The sequence below is a fragment of the Dendrobates tinctorius genome, unplaced genomic scaffold (genome assembly GCF_039654945.1).
Source record: "Dendrobates tinctorius isolate UK_male_01 unplaced genomic scaffold, ASM3965494v1 ptg000005l, whole genome shotgun sequence".
NCBI classification, from domain to species: domain Eukaryota; kingdom Metazoa; phylum Chordata; class Amphibia; order Anura; family Dendrobatidae; genus Dendrobates; species Dendrobates tinctorius.
The window spans coordinates 16,558,923-16,581,196 of record NW_027361673.1 but is presented as its reverse complement, the minus strand read 5'-3'; the positions used below and the strand labels follow the sequence as shown (position 1 = coordinate 16,581,196).

Here is a 22,274-nt window from a genome sequence, read left to right as displayed (position 1 = left end):
GCATGAGCCCCACACAGCCTCCCTATATACGGCATGAGCCCCACACAGCCTCCCTATATACAGCATGAGCCCCACACAGCCTCCCTATATACGGCATGAGCCCCACACAGCCTCCCTATATACGGCATGAGCCCCACACAGCCTCCCTATATTCGGCATGAGCCCCACACAGCCTCCCTATATACGGCATGAGCCCCACACAGCCTCCCTATATACGGCATGAGCCCCACACAGCCTCCCTATATACGGCACGAGCCCCACACAGCCTCCCCATGTACTGCATGAGACAAACACAGCTTCCCCATGTACTGCATGAGCCCCAGTTGCCCCATATACTGCATGAGGCCCCACACAGCCTCCCATATACTTCATGAGGCCCCCACTGCCTCCCCATATACTGACTGAGCCCCACACAGCCTCCCCATATATTGCATGACAGTATGCAGCCTTCCCATAGCCTCACCATGTGCAGCATGTCACCCCCATAGCCTCCCCATGTGCAGCATGATACCCCCATAGCCTCCCCGTGTGCAGCAGACATCCCATAGCCTCCCCGTGTGCAGCATGACACCCCCGTAGCCTCCCCATGTGCAGCATGTCACCACATAGCCTCCCCATGTGCTGCATGTCACCCCCATAGAATCCCCATGTTCACTCTCATATTCATACACATGAGAAAAAAAAACACCACATACTCACCTCGGCCTGTTCCCCGGCGCCTTGCTTCTGCTGCTGTCTCCGATGCGCTGACTCTCCGGCGGTACACAGCTGACGCGATGAGATGACGTCACCACGTCAGCTGTTTCACACAGATTGGTGGAGGAAGTGGCTGGAGGCCCCTCCTCCACCAATGCTGACTGCGGGAGACAGTGAGCGGGTGCGGCCCGTGGACCTCTGGTTTCCAGCCTCACGGCTGTCTCAGTCTGCGGGCCTGACTGAGACAGCCAGAGGGCACGGATGTGGCCCGTGGGCAGCAATTGCCCAGGTCTTATCTAAGACAAAAGCCGGACTCATTGCTGAAGAGGATAGACCTTCATTCAAGCCTCCAATGCAGTCTTGCTCTGCACTGTGATAGCCTGAGGATAATGGCAAGTGGTAAATGATGAGGGAACGTTACACTGGTCCTACTCCTGGGATAATGGTGATGACTTTTAAGGATGGGAAAATCAGAGCCCCCTCCTCTTCATTCGAGTAACACTATCAGCTCAGCATTACATTGATTTAGCTGTGGAACTTGTGGTTTGGCCACTTGTCCAAAGTGTCCCAAGAGGCACATGACAACGTCAGACCGTATATTGCTTGTACAGCCAAAGGGTCTGTGCACACGTTGCGGATTCTGCTGCGGATCCGCAGCGGATTAGGCCCTGCGGATCTGCAGCAGTTTCTGCTGCGGTGTACAGTACCATTTGAGTCAATGCAAATTGAAAACCGCAGTGCCCACGGTGCAGAATTTTCTGCGCGGATTTGCTGTGGATTTAAATCCACAGCATGTCAATTCTTCGTGCAGATTCCGCAGCGGTTTGGCACCTGTTCCATGGCAGGTGTCAAACCGCAGGCTAATCCGCACGGAAAATTCCGCAGCAGAATCCACAACGTGTGCACACACCCTAAATGTGCTACCATGGCCTGCAGCGTCCCGGACTTGTCTCCCACTGTGCACATGTGGGACATCGTTAGCAAAGGAGGCTGCCAGCAGCGAAACTTGATGACTTTTGTGCCCAAGTGTATTCAGCTTCTCAGACCACTAGTAATAGCCTCACTGATGGCAGCTGACATGTGCGCGTGCGCGGATTTCTGCTCACACTCAGTACTAATTAACTTGACGGTTCCATTTTTTCTCATTTGCGGTTTCCAGAATTCTATAATAGCATATATATATATATATATATATATATATATATATATATAGTAGGGGAGCTCCAAGCTATCCTCCCTCCCTCAGATGTGACCATCGTACAGCTTCACAGACTTCCACAGCGGCGTCAGTGACAGAATCCAACGGTCGGTGCGGGGCAGAGACCCCTACGGAGCGTATACACCCAGTGAGGCACTACAGGTACCACCGTGCTTGATGCCGCTCGCTCTCAGCTCGGGGTGCGCATGCCTGGCTCCGCCCCTCCAGCGTGTCTTTTTTGTGTCCCGTCGTCACTGTTTACACCGTTACCAGGGAGACCGGCAGCCGGGACCCGAGAGCGGCCACCGAGCAGCGGCAGTGCAGTATGTGAGTACCGGGCTGTGCGGGGGGCGGGAGGGACTCTCCACTGCTAGTGGGCCGCCGCGGCTGTATGCTGGGCTTTGTGGTGCCCCGGCTGCAGCGCTCTCAGTGGGCGCCCATCAGTGTGCTGTCAGGTGTCCGCCGTCCGGTGCAGGGGACTCTGGACGTTGTGCATTGTCTGGTGGGTGTCTGGAAACGCCGCAGAATGATCCCAATAATGGCAGCTCTGACTGTTTCTAAGAGATAAGACCAATTAATTTCAGACATTATTTGGTGCCAATCAAGAGGTGTAGCCACTAGCCAGGGTTTTGGTTCACGGGGGACGAAACTTCTGAGTGGGCCCCTAACTAGGTAACTTTGATTACAACTCGGTGACGCACCCTAATAATGGATGTAGGAGATGACTGCGCTGTACTGAGAAGAATCTCTATATAAAGACCAATATTAATGTTACCGCCATATGGTCAGTGGTAAATACCAGTCCTACAAAACATATAAGTGATTACAGCACCACAGGTATAGTTGGTGTCTTAGCGCCGACGTTCTTTCTGCTGAAATCTATGACTTTTCGCGTCTTTTCCATCTGGCCCAGACCGACATGACAACTCCTCCAGCCACGACTCTGCTACAGAGAATACAACAACGACATGTTTCACTTCTCATATTCCAGCTTCATCACCATGTATCCCCAACCTGCGCAAACCCCTCATCCTGCTGATACCCCAATACTGAGCCACTGCTGCCGTATGTGTCCCTATTACTGCACCTGATAACCCAATGCTGAGCCGCTGCTGCCGTATGTGTCCCTATTAGTGCACCTGATACCCCAATACTGAGCCGCTGCTGCCGTATGTGTCCCTATTACTGCACCTGATACCCCAATGCTGAGCCGCTGCCGTATGTGTCCTATACTGCACCTGAAACCCCAATGCTGAGCCGCTGCAGCTGTATGTGTCCCTATTACTGCACCTGATACCCCAATGCTGAGCCGCTGCCGTATGTGTCCCTATTACTGCACCTGATACCCGAATACTGAGCCACTGCTGCCATATGTGTCCCTATTACTGCACCTGATACCCCAATGCTGAGCCGCTGCTGCCGTATGTGTCCCTATTACTGCACCTGCTGGGTGGTTCTCTGTGCCCTTTAAATTCTAAAGCAACCCTCTAGAATATTATGATGTTGGGTGCAAGTGCCCTAGAAAACAGTGCCCACATTTTGTCCCCTAGAATGTAATAATGCCCTCTGTGTGCCCCTTTGACAGTCACAGTTAACCGAGTTCCCCTATAACAATAAGTGCTCACTTTACATTTAATAATATCCTTAGTCCCCCCCTGTACAGCTCCCCTGTACAGAGTATGATGCTCTCTTATACAGAGTATAATGCCCCCTCACTGTATATATACTCACCACTTACTATCGCCCAAACTTTTTGATGGCTCCAACACTGTATGATAGCCCCCTTACTGTAATCGCCACACTGTGTGATGGCCCCCTAGATAGCCTCCATATAACATAATACACCAGATAGTCCTCAGTATAGTATAATGCACTCCCCATAGGCAGACTCTACAGTATAATGCAGCCCCCCATAGGCAGACTCTATAGTATAATGGAGCCTCCCATAAGCAGACTGTAATTTAAGGCAGTACCCTCCCATAGGCAGACTGTAATGTAAGGCAGCACCCTTCCATAGGCATACTGTAATTTAAGGCAGCACCCCCCATACGCAGACTGTAAGGTAAGGCAGCACCCCCCCATAGGCAGACTGTAATGTAAGGCAGCACCATCCATAGGCAGACTGTAATGTAAGGCAGCACCCCCCCATAGACAGACTGTAATGTAAGGCAGCACCCCCCCCATAGGCAGACTGTAATATAAGGCAGCACCCCCATAGGCAGACTGTAATGTAAGGCAGCACCGCCCCCATAGGCAGACTGTAATATAAGGCAGCACCCCCCCCCACAAGGGCCGGCAGACCAGGCAGCTGCCTAGGGCCCCCCTGCTCCCCCCAGGGCCTCCCAGCTAGCGGCACATCACGCAGCCCCTATGGGGCCCGTGAGGCAGGGGGGCCCACCTGCCGCCAGCGACGACTCCCCCTGCCGCCGCATTGAACTATACCGGCATCATAGACACCGGTAGAGTTCAAAGCAATGATGGAGGAGAGAGCGTCAGTTGACGCTCCCTCTCCCATCATTCCCCGCTCTGCCTCTGACACTGCGGGTGCGCGATTACGTCATCGCGCACTCACTGTGCACCAGGCAGTGCAGGCTGAGACAGGAGCCGGGAGCAGCGCCGGCACGAGGAGAAGGTGAGGAGTGTTTTTTTAAATCAGTATGAGTACTGGACTGTGGGGCCATTCTGGGGGGGGCTGTATACCATGGTGGGCTGTATACTATGTGGTGCTGTGCTATATACTATGTGGGGCTGTGCTATATACCATGTGGTGCTGGGCTATATACTATGCCTCTGTGTTATATACCATGGGGGGTACATTTTACATTATATTCTATGGGGGAGGCTGTGTTATATAATATGGGGGGCTACATTATTTTCTATGGGGGTCTGTATTATATTATATTCTATGGGGGTGATTGCATCATACTCTATGAGGGGGCTACATTATACTATATGAGGAGGCTACATTGTATTCTATGGGGGATGCATTATATTCTATGGGGGGCTAGATTATATTGTATGGGGGCTTCATTATACTATGAGGGGGCTACATTATATTATATGGGGGCTGCATTATACTATATGAGGAGGGCTATATTGTATTCTATGGAGGGGCTACATTATACTCTATGAGGGGGTTGCCATGTATTCTATTGAGAAGCTGCATTATACTATATGAGGGGGCTGCATTATATTCTATGGGGGGGTTAAATTATATTCTGTGGAGTGGCTGCATTATGCTCTTAGGGGTGGCTGCATTATACTATAAGAGAAGGGCTGCATTATATTCTATGGGGGTTACATTATATTGTATGGCGGGGCTGCATTATACTATGTGGGGTGGCTGCATTATGCTCTATGGGGTGGCTGCATTATACTGTATCGAGGACTATGGGGAATACATTATATGAAGAACTATGGGGTGCATTATACTATGGGAAGTGAATTGTACTACATGGATGACTATGGCAGTGCATTATACTACAGTCATGGCCACAAGCTTTGAGAATGACACAAATATTAATTTTTACAAAGTCTACTGCTTCATTTTTTCTAATGGCAATTTGCATATACTCCAGAATGTTATAAAGAGTGATCAGCTTAACAGCAATTACTTGCAAAGTCAATATTTGCCTAGAAAATGAACTTTATCCCCCAAAACACATTTCAACATCATTGCAGCCCTGCCTTAAAAGGACCAGCTAACATCGTTTCAGTGATTGCTCCATTAATTTGTCATGATTAAGTAAGAATGACACCACTGGGCACTTTAAAAGGAGGCTGGTGCTTGGCATCATTGTTTCTCTTCTGTTAACCATGGTTATCTCTAAAGAAACACGTGCAGTCATCATTGCACTGCACAAAAATGGCCTAACGGAAGAGTATCGCAGCTAGAAAGATTGCACCTCAGTCAACAATTTATATCGCATCATCAAGAACTTCAAGGAGAGAGGTTCCCTTGTTGCCAAAAAGGCTCCAGGGCGCCCAAGAAAGACCAGCAAGCGCCAGGACCGTCTCTTAAAAGTGTTTCAGCTGCGGGATCGGGCTACCAGCAGTGCAGAGCTTGCTCAGGAATGGCAGCAGGCAGGTGTGAGTGCATCTGCACGCACTGTGAGGCGGAGACTCTTGGAGCAAGGCCTGGTCTCAAGGAGGGCAGCAAAGAAGCCACTTCTCCCCAGAAAAAACATCATGGACAGACCGATATTCTGCAAGAGGTACAGGGAGTGGACTGCTGAGGACTGGGGTAAAGTCATTTTCTCTGATGAATCCCCTTTTCGATTGTTTGGGACATCTGGCAAACGGCTTATTCGGAGAAGACCACGAAACGCGTAGAGTTTATGGAATAAAAAGGAAGTTATAATCACTGCTTGGTCCTTGGATTAACTCCTTGTGAACTTTGGACTGGAACAGCGCGATCCTGAAAGCCGGATTTCTCTCCTTCCTATATATGCAACTCTACTTGTATGACAGACAGCTGTAGCCTCTCTCGGGGACTCCTTTCTCCAGAGTCCTGGCTCTCTATTCAGTTGCTGTTGTGTCCCAAGTCTTGGATGGGAGTAGTGCATTTACAGCTAACTACTCCACCTGTGTCTGCTGCAGAACCATAAGTGTCCATACAACCTCAGGGACCGGGTCCCGGCCTTGCACTGAGAACCTATAGGCAGGGTTCCTCTTCCAACCCACAACTCCTCTCTGTTCTCCTACTCCTTCGTTCCGCTCTGTTCCTTCTGTCTCTTATGGAAGCTTAGGTTGCAGTTCTACGTCTTTCTCCTTCTGTTCCTTTCCCGTGCCAGCTGGCTCAGATCACTGAGGCAGCTGCAGCACTCCTTTCTCCATCCCTTCCTCCAGGGATCCGTCCTCAGCCTCTCCTGACTGACTGACCCCCAGACTGACCTCTCTTCAGACTGACCTGTAATTGTAAACCTTCCCAACCTTTTATATATCTCAACTCCACCCACCTCCCAGCACATCTCGTGTTATGAAGCAAGGACCCACGAAAGGTGCTCTGCTATCCCCTAAGCATGGAGCCGCAATCTGGTCCATTGCTGAACTATCCTGTGTGTGGGTGCAGGTGTTGGAGTGTGGATAGGAGTTCCCAACTTACCTAGGTGGTGGGGCACCACACCTTAGGAGAAGGTGCAGTACCTTTGTGGCGACTGAGCCTCAGGGGTGCCACAGCAGCACCCCCCCATAGGCAGACTGTTAGGTGAGGCAGCACCCCCCCATAGGCAGACTATTAGGTAAGGCAGTATTCCCCCCCATAAGCAGACTGTTAGGTAAGGCAGCATTCCCCCCCATAGGCAGACTGTTAGGTAAGGCAGCATCCCCCAACGGCAGACTGTAAAATAATGCACCCCCATAAAAAAAATAAATACTCACCTCTCTTCCTCCTGGCTCCCTGCTATCCCGCTCAACTCCTGACAGCGGAAGCTGGGCAGTGACGTCATCACGCCCCCTGTCAGTGTCTGCATCAGACACTGACAGGGGGATGATGGGAGAAGGAGCGCTTGCTCCTTCTCTCATCAGTGCGGTCAGCTGTATTGGCTAGATGCTGATACAGCTGACCCTGCGATGACGGGCAGGGGGCCCACTGCTGGCATCGGGCCCCCCTGCCGGCTCAGGGGCCCCATAGTGGCTGGGCGGCAGAGCAGGGAGATTGATTCTCCCTGCTCTGCTGCAGAATGTAACTGTATCGGTGCGCTGTGCACACCGATACAGTTACAGTAGCGTAGCTCTGGGTGGGCCCCCTCAGAGTACTGGGCCCGGGGCCACTGCCCCCCAAGTAGCTACACTACCTGTGCCAATACCAGTGTGCAAATGCCTGCTCCTGCCTGCCCCTGACACTGCTGCACTGATCACCCACCTGTAGGGTGGCACTGGTGGACTCTGCTGTGTAGCCTGCCTGCCACTGACACTGGTGCACTGTTCGCCCACCTGTAGGGTGGCGCTGGTGGACTCTGCTGTGTAGCCTGCCTGCCACTGACACTGCTGCACTGATCGTCCACCTGTAGGGTGTCGCTGGTGGACGCTACTGTGTATCCTGCCTGCCCCTGACACTACTGCACTGATCACCCACCTGTAGGGCGGCGCTGGTGGATGCTGCTGTGTAGCCTGCCTGCCCCTAAGACTGCTGCACTAATCACCCACCTGTAGGGCGGCGCTGGTGGACTCTGATGTGTAGCCTGCCTGCCCCTGACAATGTTGCACTAATCGCCCACCTGTAGGGCGGCGCTGGTGGACTCTGCTTTGTAGCCTGCCTGCCCCTGAGACTGCTGCACTAATCACCCACCTGTAGGGTGGCGCTGGTGGACTCTGCTGTGTAGCCTGCCTGCCACTGACACTGCTGCACTGATCGCCCACCTGTAGGGTGTCGCTGGTGGACGCTGCTGTGAATCCTGCCTGCCCCTGACACTACTGTACTGATCACCCACCTGTAGGGCGGCGCTGGTGGATGCTGCTGTGTAGCCTGCCTGCCATTGACACTGCTGGCACTAATCACCCACCTGTAGGGTGGTGCTGGTGGACTCTGCTGTGTAGCCTGCCTGCCCTTGACAATGTTGCGCTGATCACCCACCTGGTGGATGCTGTTGTGTAGTCTGTCTGCCCTCACACTGCCCAGGGTAGTGATGCTACACTGATTACCCACCTGTAGGGCGGCGCTGCTGTATAGCCTGCCCCTGACACTGCCTGGAGTAGTGATGCTGCATTGATCACCCACCTGTAGGGCGGCGCTGGTGGATGATGCTGTGTAGCCTGCCTGCCCCTGACACTGCTGCACTAATCACCCACCTGTAGGGTGGCGCTGGTGGACTCTGCTGTGTAGCTTGCCTGCCCTTGACAATGTTGCACTGATCACCCACCTGTAGGGCGGCTCTGGTGGATGCTGTTGTGTAGTCTGACTGCCCTCACACTGCCCAGGGTAGTGATGCTACACTAATTACCCACCTGTAGGGCGGCGCTGCTGTATAGCCTGCCCCTGACACTGCCTGGAGTAGTGATGCTGCACTGATCACCCACCTGTAGGGCGGCGCTGGTGGATGCTGCTATGTTGCCTGCCTGCCCTCACACTGCCCAGGCAGGGCCGGTTTTAGGCAAAGTGGGGCCCTAGGCAAAGTTTAAAATGTTAACATATTGCACATCACACAGAAGCATTTTGGTTGTATTTACATGCGCTGAGTTCATGATGCTATTTGAGTGTGATCGACAATATTGAAGTCGTTCAACACTAGTTTCGAGGCCTCGTTCCACTGTCTGAGAAAGAATGATGGGAACAGAACAATCACTGATGGATCACTAACAGATCACCATACAGTATCATGTTATCAGCAGCACATCTACAGTTTACACCCCATAGTCCTCCATATAATATAATGTCCCCCATAGTCCTCCATATTGTATAATACACTCCCTATAGTCCTCCATATTGTATAATACACTCCCTATAGTCCTCCATATAATATAATGTGCCCCATAGTCCTCCATATAGTATAATACACTCCCCATAGTCCACCATATAGTATAATACACGCCTCATAGCCCTCCATATATTAAAATACACTGCTCAGTCCTCCATATAGTATAATACACGCCTCATAGTGCTCCATATAGTATAATGCACCGCCATAGTCATCCATGTAGTACAATTCACTTCCCATAGTATAATGCACCCCATAGTTCTTCATATAATGTATTCTCCATAGTCCTCGATACAGTATAATGCAGCCCACATGTAGTATAATGAAACCACCCCATAGAGCATAATGCAGCCACCCACAGGGTATAATGCAGCCCCGCCAGACAATATAATGTAACTCCCATAGAATATAATGCAGCCCCCCTCTTATAGTATAATGCAGCCACACCACAGAATATAATTTAACCCCCCCCATAGAATATAATGCAGCCCCCCTCATATAGTATAATGCAGCTTCTCCATAGAATATATGGCAACCCCCTCATAGAGTATAATGCAGCCCCTTATATAGTATAATGTAGCCCCTCCATAGAATACAATTGTAGAATATAATGCAGCCCCGCCAGACAATATAATGTAACTCCCATAGAATATAATGCAGCACCCCTCTTATAGTATAATGCAGCCACTCCACAGAATATAATTTAACCCCCCATAGAATATAATGCAGCCCCCCTCATATAGTATAATGCAGCTTCTCCATAGAATATATGGCAACCCCCTCATAGAGTATAATGCAGCCCCTTATATAGTATAATGTAGCCCCTCCATAGAATACAATGTAGAATATAATGCAGCCCCGCCAGACAATATAATGTAACTCCCATAGAATATAATGCAGCCCCCCTCTTATAGTATAATGCAGCCACCCCTTAGAGCTCAATGCAGCCATTCCACAGAATATAATGTAACTCCCCCACAGAATATAATGCAGCCCCTCCATATAATATATGGCAACCCCCTCATAGAGTGTATTACATCCCCAATATAGTATAATGTAGCCCCTCCATAGAATGCAATGTAGCCCTCCTCATATAGTATAATGCATCCCCCATATAATATAACAAAGCCTCCATACAATATAATCTAGCCCCCCATAGAATATAATGCAGCCCCCATAGAATTCAATGTAGCCTCCTCATATAGTATAATGTAGCCCCCTCATAGAGTTTGATGCAATCACCCCTCATAGAATATAATAAATATAATACAGCCCCCCACAGAATATAATGTAGCCCTGAATAGAATATAATACAGCCCACCTCCCCATATAATATAATGTAACCCCCCATATTATATAAGACAGCCTCCCTCATAGAATATAATGTAAAATGTACCCCCCTTGGTATATAACACAGCCGCATAGTATATAGCCCAGCACCACATGGTATATAGCACAGCCCCACATGGTATATAGCCCAGCACCACATGGTATATAGCCCAGCACCACATGGTATATAGCCCAGCACCTCATAGTATATAGCCCAGCATGGTATATAACCCAGCACCACATGGTATGTAGCCCAGCAAAGTATATAGTCCAGCACCACATGGTATATAGCCCAGCATAGTATATAGCCCAGCACCACATGGTATATAGCCCAGCATGGTATATAGCCCAGCATGGTATATAGCCAGCATAGTATATAGCCCAGCGTAGTATATAGCCGCCACCCCCACCCCCGAATGGCCCCACAGTCCAGTACTCACACTGATGTATTAAAAAAAACCCACAATCCTCACCTTCTTCTCATGCCCGCGCTGCTACCGGCTGTCTCCTGCTCTGCCTGGTACACAGTGAGTGCACAATGACGTCATCACGCACCCGCTGACGCTCTCTCCTCCATCATTACTTTGAACTGTACCGGCAGTCGCTGGTATAGTTCAATGCGGCGGCGGCAGGAGTCGGCGCTGGGGGTAGGCGGGCCCCATAGTGGCTGCATGATGTGCCACTAGCAGGGGGCTGGTCTGCCTGCCCCCTGTGTATAGGGTAGTGATGCTGCACTGATTACCCAGCTGTTGAGCGGCGCTGGGATGGATGCTGCTGTGCATCCTGAATGTTCATCCTCAGCACATTGTTACTCAGTGGTTTAAAGGGATATTCCCATTGTAAGAAGTTCTCAAGTATCGATACCTGTAGGAAGATAACTTGCTGATCAGTGGGGGGTCCAGCCTCTGGGACCCCCCACTGCATTCCAAAGAATTGGCGCAGCACGTGAGAAGTCTTGGAGACGGAGTGTAAAGGCCCCGTCACACATAGCGATCTCGCTAGCGAGATCGCTGCTGAGTCATAAGTTTTGTGACACAACAGCGATCTCACCAGCGAGATCGCTGTGTGTGACAGCAATAAGCGACCGGCCCCCCTGCCGGTATCGCTGATCGCTCTGGGAAACCTCTGGACTTTTCTTTGGTCGCTGGTCTCCCGCTGGCCAGCACGCATCGCTGCGTGTGACAGGCGGGAGACCAGCGATCTGCTGGTAACTAACGTACACATCGCGTCGCTGTGCTGATCGCTGGTGAGGCTGTCTGTTTGACAGCTCACCAGCGATCATGTAGCGATTCAACAGCGATCCTGACACGTTGATATCGTTGTCGGGATCGCTGGTGAGTCGCTATGTGTGAAGGGGCCCTAAGGTTCTGATAATTGAGGATGTTAACCTCAGGTCATTAGCAGAACGGAGGGCATGGGTAGGGTGGTATATTGAGACGAGGGAGGAAATGTAGGGTGGTGCTGAAGTGTGAAGTGCCTTGTGGGTGAGAGTGATGTTTATATTGAATTCTGGAGTGGATGGGGTAACCAGTGCAATGACTGACACCACGTAGAGGCATCGGTGTAACGGTTGGTGAGGAATATGATCCTGGCTGCAGCATTCAAGACAGATTGAAGAGGGGAGAGTTTGGTAAGAGGGAGACCGATTAGTAGAGAGTTACAGTAGTCCAGACGAGAATGAATAAGAGAAACAGTAAGAGTTTTTGCAGAGTCAAAAGTAAGAAAAGGTCGAATTCTAGAAATGTTTTTGAGGTGCAGATAACAAGAGCAAGCCAGTGATCGGATGTGGTGGGTGAATGAAAGATCTGATTTAAGTATGACCCCAAGACAGCGGTCATGTTGCTGGGGAGTAATGGTAGAACCACACATGGAAATGGCACTGTCGGGCATAGGTAGGTTAGTAGAGGGAGAAATCACGAGGAGTTCAGATATTGGAGACGGCGTTAAGACAATCACAGGTGTTTTGTAATAATGCAGGCGTTATATCATGATTAGAGGTGTATAATTGGATGTCATCAGCATAGAGATAGTACTGGAAACCAAATCTACTTATTGTTTGTCCAATAGGGGCGGTATACAAGGAGAAGAGGAGAGAGCCTAGGACTGATCCGTGAGGAACCCAAACAGTAAGGGGAAGATAAGATAAGAGGAGAAGGAGCCAGCAAAAGATACAGTGAAGGAGCTGTCAGAGAGGTAGGAGGAGAACCAGGAGAGAACGGTGTCCTTGAGGCTAATGGAGCGGAATAAATTTATAAAACATGTGGGAACATGATGAGGGGAACCTGGTAATGGCAAAACTTTTGACTGGGCCACCTAGGGATAGTTAGGTTAATGTGTTGAGGCGGTAGGCCAGTCTGAATAAATGCATTTTTAGGGCACGCTTAAAATTGTAGGGATTGGGGACTTATCGCCTTGACCTGGGTAGTGCATTCCAAAGAATTGGCGCAGCACGTGTAAAGTCTTGGAGTCGGGAGTGGGAGGTTCTGGTTATTAAGGATGCTAACCTCAGGTCATCAGCAGAATGGAGGGCACGGGTAGGGTGGTAGACTGAGATGAGGGAGGAGATATAGGCTGGTGCTGAGTCGTGGAGTGCTTTGTGGGTGAGGGTAATAAGTTTGTACTGGATTCTGGAGTGGATGGGTAACCAGTGTAATGACCGGCACAAGGTAGAGGCATCGGTGTAACGATTGGTGAGGAATATGATCCTGGCTGCAGCATGTAAGACAGATTGGAGGGGGGAGAGTTTGGTAAGAGGGAGACCGATTAGTACAGAGTTACAATAGTCCAGACGAGAATAAATAAGAGAAAGAGTAAGAGTTTTTGCAGAATCAAAAGTAAGAAAAGATCGAATTCTGGAATTGTTCTTGAGATGCAGATAACAAGAGCGAGCCAGTGATCGGATGTGGGGGGTGAATGAAAGCTCGGAGTCAAGTATGACCCCAAGACGGTGGGCATGTTGCTGGGGAGTAATAGTGGAACCACACACCGAAATGGCAATGTTGGGCATAGGTACATTAGTAGAGTGAGGAAACACAAGGAGTTCAGTCTTTGGCAGGTTCAGTTTCAAGTAGAGGGAGGACATGATGTTAGAGACAGCGTTTAGACAATCACTGGTGTTTTCTAAAAAGGCAGGCCCTTACCCCACGTTTATCATGTGCAGTTCCCTTTACCCACCCACTTCATCATGTGCAGCCCCCCTTACTCCCCACTTCATCATGTGCAGTCACACTTACTCCCCACTTGATCATGTGCAGTCCCCTTTACCCCCCACTTTCTTGTGCAGCCCCACTCCCCTTCATCATGTGCAGTCCCCCTTACACCCCACTTCATGTGAAATCCCCCTCCCCCCACTTCATGTGCAGTCCCCCTTACCCCCCACTTCATCAGGTGCAGTCCCACTTACCCCCAACTTCATCATGTGCAGTCCCGCTTACCCCCCAACTTCATCATGGGCAGCCCCACTCCCCCCACTCCATCATGTGCAGCCCCACTTACCTCTCCTCCAGTCTCCTTTAACCCCTAAACTCCATCATGTGCAGTCTCCTTTAACCCCCAAACTCCATCATGTGCAGTCCCCTTAAACCCCCACATCATCACTTGCATTGCCCTCACCCATTGAATTAATTTTATAAAGAAAACAAAAAAGCTTTTCCTACTTACCTCACAGTCGCTCCCCAGCAGCACCTCTCTGCTTCCAGCGTCCGGTACATATCGGCGCGCGTGCGATGGTGTCATCGCGAACGCCTGACACCTGACCTGGAAGTACAGAGATCATGGAGGGAGCGGGAGCTGCACAGCTGGCATGATAGGACTCTGATGCGGGTGGCTGTGTCTGCTGACGGCCGTGTCACAGACTGTACAGCGGGCACGGCCACACACAATTTACTATGCGGCCGGCCCTGTACAGCTGCTGGGGCATTTGCCTCTCGGCCACCCGGCTCAGCCTGGACCAGGTCATCCCATATAGTTCTGGTCTGATTCCTGACCTACTGTATATCAGAATCATCCTTAACCCACTCAGGTGAGATCTTGTTTGGAACTCAGATCGAGGAAGACTGACAGTCATCTTGTGTTTCTTCCATTTTCTAATAATTGTGCCAACAGTTGTTGCCTTCTCCCGAAGCTGCTTGCCTTTTGTCCTGTAGTCCACCCCAGCCTTGTGTAGGTCTACAATTTTTTCCCTGGTGTCCTTAGACAGCTCTTTGGTCTTGGCCGTGGTGAAGAGGTTGGAATGTGATTGAGTGTGTGGACAGGTGTCTTTTATAGAGATAATGACTTCAAACAGGTGCAATTAATACAGATAATCAAACAGGTGCAATTAATAGAGATAATGATTGCAGAGTAAGAGGGCTTCTTAAAAAAAGTAACAGGTCTGTGAGAGCCAGAATTCTTGCTGGTTGGTAGGTGATCAAATACTTATTTCATTCAGTAAAATGCAATTTAATTATTTAAAAATTATACAATGTGATTTTGTTGCTTTTGTTTTTAGATTCAGTTAAAGTGTACCGACGATAAAAATTACAGACCTTTCCATTCTTTGTAGGAGGGAAAACTTGCAAAATCTGCACGGTATCAAATTCTTATTTCCCCACTGTATGCTGGGAAAGGCTCGCTGTACACAATCCTTTTTCACTAGCTTTACAAAAATATACACATTTGGATGCTTTAATGCGAGTGCAACAGTATCCGGAATTCTCGCAGGTCACATGGGAGACAGACAAATATTGTGTGGCTTGTTTTCCAATGAGTTGTGACATACAGTGGGTACGGAAGGTATTCATACCCCTTTAAATTTTTAATTCTTTGTTTCATTGCAGCCATTTGGTAAATTCAAACATGTTCATTTTTTTTCTCATTAATGTACACTCTGCGCCCCATCTTGACTGAAAAAAACAGAAATGTAGAATTTTTTGCAAATTTATTAAAAAAGAAAACTGAAATATCACATGGTCATAAGTATTCAGACCCTTTGCTCAGTATGGAGTAGAAGTACCCTTTTGAGCTATTCCAGCCATGAGTCTTCTTGGGAATAATGCAACAAGTTTTTCACACCTGGGTTTGGGGATCCTCTGCCCTTCTTCCTTGCAGATCCTCTCCAGTTCCGTCAGGTTGGATGGTGAACATTGGTGGACAGCCATTTTCAGGTCTCTCCAGAGACACACCTCCCAACTTTTGAAGAAGGGAAAGAGGGATAAAGGCTGCGGTGTGCGCAGCGGCAAATTTTAGGCCACGCCCCAACCACACCCATTTCACAACCAGTCACACCCATGTCCATGCCCCAAACACAACCATTTAGCACTGCTGATCACACTGACTGGTACTGAGGGCACAGTGGCTGGTACTGTGGGCATACTGACTGGTACTGAGGAAAAGAAAGAACAGAGAGAGAAAAAAGAAAACAGAGAGAGAAAGAAAGGAGAATGAGAGAGGGGAAAGAAATAAAGAAAAGAGAGAGAAAGAAAGAAAGGAAAGATCAGAGAGAAAGAAAGAAAGAGGAAAGAAGGAAAGAACAGAGAGAAAGAAAGAGGGGAAAGAAAGAACAGAGAGAGAGAGAGCTGGGAAAGAAAGAAAGATGGTACAGAAAGAACAGAAAAAGAAAGAGGGGAAAGAAAGAACATAGCAAAAGAAAGGACAGAGAGAGAGAAATGAAGAGGGGAAAGAAAGAAAGAACAGAGAGAAAGAAAGAAGAGATAAAGAGAGGAAAGAAAGAAAGAAAGAAAGAAAGAGAGAACAGGGAGAAAGATTAGAGCGAGAAAGAAAGAGGGTAATGAAAGAAAGAACAGAGAGAGAGAAAGGAAGAGGAGAAAGAAAGAACAGAGAGAGAAAGAAAGAACAAAGAGAGAGAAAGAAACAAACAGAGAAAGAAAGATTCTATAAAGATACTATAGCAGCCCGGCTCACATTGTAGTGCCCACCTGAGCCTCCCGGTGCAGGACATATCATGATCCACTCACATGGCCGACATCCCCAAGTCCAAGGTGATCCCGCTGTCCGTGCTGGAGAAGGTGGACACAGTGCTGGATCTGAAGCATTCCCTGAAGTGCCTCCATGGTTCTGTCATAAACTCCTCCCGAAATTACCTCATTTCCGGTCAGCTTCTAGCACGTCGCTTCCGGTGGAATGTCACGTGTGAATTTTAAAGTGCTCTTTGGGGCTTCGCCGTGTACTCCTGTGTCCACGGGAAAAGTAAGCTCCCGGCTGGGGCAGACTATCAAAATCGGGACTGTCCCGCTGGATCCGGGACACCTCATACACACACGATTCCGCTTTGTATGCCTCATACACAAATAGTTCCGCTGCGTACACCTCGCACACACACGGCTCCAATCCGTAAACCTCGTACACATGCGGCTCTGCTCCGTACACTTTGTACACACGCAACCACACTTTGTAAACCTTGTACACACATGGCTTCGCGACGTAAACCTTGTACACATGCGGCTTTGCTCCATACACTTCGTACACACACGGTTCTGCTCCATACACCTCGTACACACGCTGCTCTGCTCCGAAAACACACGGCTCAGCTCCGTACATTTTGTACACACAGGCTCCGCTCCTTACACCTCGAATACACGCGGCTCTGCTCCGTACACACGCGGCTCCGCACACCTCGTACACGTGCGGCTCTGCTCCATACACCTCATACACACGCGGCTCCGCTCCGTACACCTCGTACACACATGGCTCTGCTCCGTACTCCTCGTACACACGGCTCCGCTCCGTACACCTCGCACACATGCGGCTCTGCTCCGTACTCCTCGTACACGTGCGACTCTGCTCCGTACACCTCGTACACGTGCGACTCTGCACATTACACCTTGTACACAAACAGCTCTGCCACATCAACACTGAAAACCCCTCCCGACCCCACACATAAACTTCACCTCATCCAGCACCATCCATGACAACCAGCACAGCAGAGTCCTGCAGACACGGAGGGGTCGGGATGTGCGCACAGGACCTGTGATGAGGTCACAGGAGGGGAGGAGTCAGGGGTCACATTAACAGGGGTATTGGATGCCCCTGATCATGTGACCCCTGACTCCTCCCCTCCTGTGACCTCATCACAGGTCCTATGCGCACTGAATAGCCCAGCTATCGACGATCTGTTATTGCTGGGATTCATCACTCATCACTGTGGGGCTGCAGTGGCCGGTGGATCTATCTGGGAGGGCGTGCGGCTCAGTGAAATGCGGGAAAAATAAACTACCGCCCGGGGACAGCGGGACATGCAATCAAAAACGGGACTGTCCCGCCAAATCCGGGACAGTTGGGAGCTTTAACAGAGATGCTCAATTGGGTTTAGGTCATGACTCTGGCTGGTCCGGTAAAGAATGGTCACAGAGTTCTAAAGCGACTCCTTTTTATTTTAGCTGTTTGCTTGGGGTCATTGTCTTGTTGGAAAGTGAACTTTCGGCCAAGTCTGAGGTCCAAGGTCCAGAGCTCTCTAGAAGAGGTTTTCATCCAGGATATGTATCTGTACTTGGCCACATTCATGTTTCCTTCAATTGCAACCACTCGTCCTGTCCCTGCAGCTGAAAAACACCCCCATAGCATGATGCTGCCACCACCATGTTTCACTGTTGGGATTGTATTGGGCAGGTGATGAGCAGTGCATGGTTTTCTCCACACATACCAGTTAGAATTATCACCAAAAAGTTCTATCTTTGTCTCATCAGTCCAGAGAATCTTATTTCTCATAGTCTGGGAGTCCTTCGTGTGTTTTTTAGCAAACTCTATGTGGGGTTTCATATGTACTTGCACTGACGAGAGGCTTCCGTAGGGCCACTCTGCCATAAAGACCTGACTGGTGCAGGGCTGCTGTGATAGTTGACTTTGTGAAACTTTCTCCCATCACCCTAGTGCATCTGTGGAGCTCGGCCACAGTGATCTTGGGGTTCTTCTTTACCTATCTCAGAATGGCTCTTCTCCTATGATTGCTCAGTTTGGCTGGACGGCCTGGTCTAGGAAGACTTCTGGTGGTCTCAAACTTCTTCCATTTAAGGATTATGTGGTCTTAGGAACCTTGAGTACTGCAGAAATTCTTTTGTAACCTTGGCCAGATGTGTGCCTTGCTGCAATTCTGACTCTGAGCTCCTTGGCCAGTTCCTTTGACCTCATGATTCTCATTTGGTCTGACATGCACTGTGAGATGTGACGTCTTGTATTGACTGGTGTGTGCCATTCCAAATCAAGTACAATCAGTTTAATTAAACACAGCTGGACTCTAATGAAGGAGTAAAACCATCTCAAGGAGAATCACAAGGAAATGGACAGCAATGCATGTGACTTAAATATGAGTGCGCAAAGGGTCTGAATAGAGTTGAGCGACTTTTGGTTTTTTAGGGTCGCGTTTCGTTTCGTGAAACCCGACTTTTCCAAAAGTCGGGTCGAGCAAGATCGTCCGATTATAGGGAAAAGTCGGGGTCGTCCCGAAACACGAAACCCAATGTAAGTCAATGGGGAATAAAAGTCGGCAGTGAGAGGAGGACAGGAAACACACCAACAGTGCCCATTTGAATGCCAAAAGCATCAATTCTTCTTACTTAAGCTTGTCAACCTTAATTAACTTCATAATACAAGTTACGCACTGAAAAATGGGGGTTATTTGGCTACAGACTGTGGGGGGGCTCCAGGTTTTCATGTGCCCTGGGCGAAAGAGCGCCCCTTTAACACATACCACAACTCATCATGCTCCGATACGGCAGAGAAATAGCGGTATAGTACAATGAAAAATACCTCACTTTTTACATCTCTTGACGAGGCCCATCTATTTCTCCATACAGAATCATTGGTCCCATATAATGTTTGAAACAGTATATGATGAGCTACACATAATGCTACAGTATATGTTGGTCCCCATGGATGAAGCTCTACTGTCTTATGGGCCCAAATAATGCTCCAAACATAATGGGCCCCATTTCTAATGCTCTAGTGTATAATGGGCCCTGTAAATGCTGCTCCAGTGTCTGATGTCCACCTTTGGAATGTTCCAGTGTATGGTGGGCCCCATCTATCATTCTCAGACGGTGTTAGGCCCAGTATGGATTGCACGTGATTGCACAAAGGTGAGAAAGGGTACCGTATCCCCAGATAACATGTATGGATAGTGTACACATTCAAAATATATGTCTATACATCAGGAGGCAGGCTCAGACGGTGTTAGGCCCAGTATGGATTGCACGTGATTGCGCAAAGGTTAGAAAGGGTACCGTATCCCCAGATAACATGTATGGATAGCGTACACATTCAAAATATATGTCTCAGGAGGCAGGCTCAGACGGTGTTGGGCCCAGTATGGATTGCACGTGATTGCACAAAGGTTAGAAAGGGTACCGTATCCCCAGATAACATGTATGGATAGCGTACACATTCAAAATATATGTCTCAGGAGGCAGGCTCAGACGGTGTTAGGCCCAGTATGGATTGCACGTGATTGCACAAAGGTTAGAAAGGGTACCGTATCCCCAGATAACATGTATGGATAGCGTACACATTCAAAATATATGTCTCAGGAGGCAGGCTCAGACGGTGTTAGGCCCAGTATGGATTGCACGTGATTGCACAAAGGTTAGAAAGGGGACCGTATCCCCAGATAACATGTATGGATAGCGTACACATTCAAAATATATGTCTCAGGAGGCAGGCTCAGACGGTGTTAGGCCCAGTATGGATTGCACGTGATTGCACAAAGGTTATAAAGGGTACCGTATCCCCAGATAACATGTATGGATAGCGTACACATTCAAAATATATGTCTCAGGAGGCAGGCTCAGACGGTGTTAGGCCCAGTATGGATTGCACGTGATTGCACAAAGGTTAGAAAGGGTACCGTATCCCCAGATAACATGTATGGATAGCGTACACATTCAAAATATATGTCTCAGGAGGCAGGCTCAGACGGTGTTAGGCCCAGTATGGATTGCACGTGATTGCACAAAGGTTAGAAAGGGTCCCTTTTCCCCAGATAACATGTATGGATAGCGTACACATTCAAAATATATGTCTATACATCAGGAGGCAGGCTCAGACGGTGTCAGGCACAGTATGGATTTGACGGCCCAGATTACACAGCGGAGGAGCAGGGAGAGGTAAAGATTGTAAATGCTGGGGCCCTGCCCAAGCAAGGGGGGCCCACTCGTGGGCGTCGGTACTGGCACTGGGCCCCTCATAGTACAGCGGTGTGTCTGACGGCGGGTGTGCACCACCACCGTCAGAGACACTTGATTGCACTATGAGGGACCCTGTGCCAGTGCCCGCGCCCAAGATTCGGCCTACCCACCTGTCCAGGGCAACGGCACTCGCACGGTGTCGTGCGCTAGGTGGTGACCCCGGCCATGGGGGGGAGGCAGCACAGTTAGGGAGTTTTAGAAAGTGGCATATGTTGATGTTGGACATTCAGCTGATGCAAAAGGCGAAATAGGTGAAGTACCAGGAAGAGGTGGACCAAAGCAAGCCATTTTTCTGTCACCCTATGTGTCATCAGGGGAAGGTGGGACAAAATCCTTGGAAACCCATGCGTGGTTCATTTTAATGAAGGTTAGATCATCCACATTTTGGGTTGACAGACGGGTCCTTTTTTCTGTCAGGATTGATCCAGCTGCACTGAAGACTCTTTCCGATAGCACACTTGCAGATGGGCAAGCGAGCTCCTGTAAGGCATATTGGGCCAATTCAGGCCAGGTGTCCAGGTTAGCGGCCCAATAGTCAAAGGGGAATGACCTGTGTGGGAGAACATCGATATGGGAGGAAAAGTAGTTTGTAACCATAGTTGACAACTGCTGTCTCCTTTCACTTTCCATCGATGCAGTATTACCAGTTGTGTGAGCGGTATTTGAAAAATCAGTCCACAACATTGTCATGAAACCCCTGTCTCCAACGCCACTTCTGCTGTGTGCACCACGAACACCTCTGCCAAGCTGCCCCCGGCCCGTACGGCTCGTGTGAGAACCATCACCGCTGCTGTGTGCTGGGAATGCCTCAAGCAACCGATTTACCAGAGTTGCTTGTTTATTAGCCAATATTAGGTCAAGGTTCTCCTGTGGCATGATGTTTTGTAATTTGCCTTTATAGCGTGGATCCAGGATGCTGGCCAACCAGTAGTCGTCATCGTTCATCATTTTGGCAATGCGGGGGTCCCTTTTTAGGATCCGCAAGGCATAATCTGACATGTGGGACAATGTTCCCGGTGTCAATGATGCACTGCGAGTGCTGGGTGGAGGAGCACTTTCTGGCAAATCCACATCCCTCCAGTCATGCACAAACCCTGTACCAGACCTTGCCACGCCAACATTTTCACTTGCCCCACGAGATGCATCCTCCTCCCCTAAGTAATCATCCCCATCATCATCCTCCTCCTCCTCTTCTTCCTCCACCTCATCCAGGAGAGGTCCCTGAGCAGACAATGGCTGAATGTCATCAAGGATTCCCTCCTCCTCTTCCTCCTCATCAACATTGGCTGCAGACGCCTGCTCCTTAAGGTGCGTCAAAGTTTGCATGAGCAGACGCATAAGTGGGATGCTCATGCTTAGGATGGCGTCGTCTGCGCTTACCAGCCGTGTGCATTCCTCAAAACACTGAAGGACTTTACAAAGGTCTTTCAGCTTCGACCACTGCACACCTGTCAACTCCAT

General features: G+C 49.4%; 1 protein-coding gene across 3 annotated transcripts in view; it reads left to right on the top strand.

Moving 5' to 3' along the window:
• The first annotated feature begins 2,150 nt into the window (after positions 1–2,150).
• The window catches only part of NEK10 (NIMA related kinase 10), a 419,159-nt gene continuing 399,035 nt past the window's right edge, over positions 2,151–22,274 (top strand). For all 3 annotated transcript variants that reach the window (XR_012230919.1, XM_073568458.1, XM_073568451.1), the window contains exon 1: positions 2,151–2,221. The gene's annotated coding sequence lies outside the window, so the exon portion shown is untranslated. The remainder of the gene's footprint in view (positions 2,222–22,274) is intronic.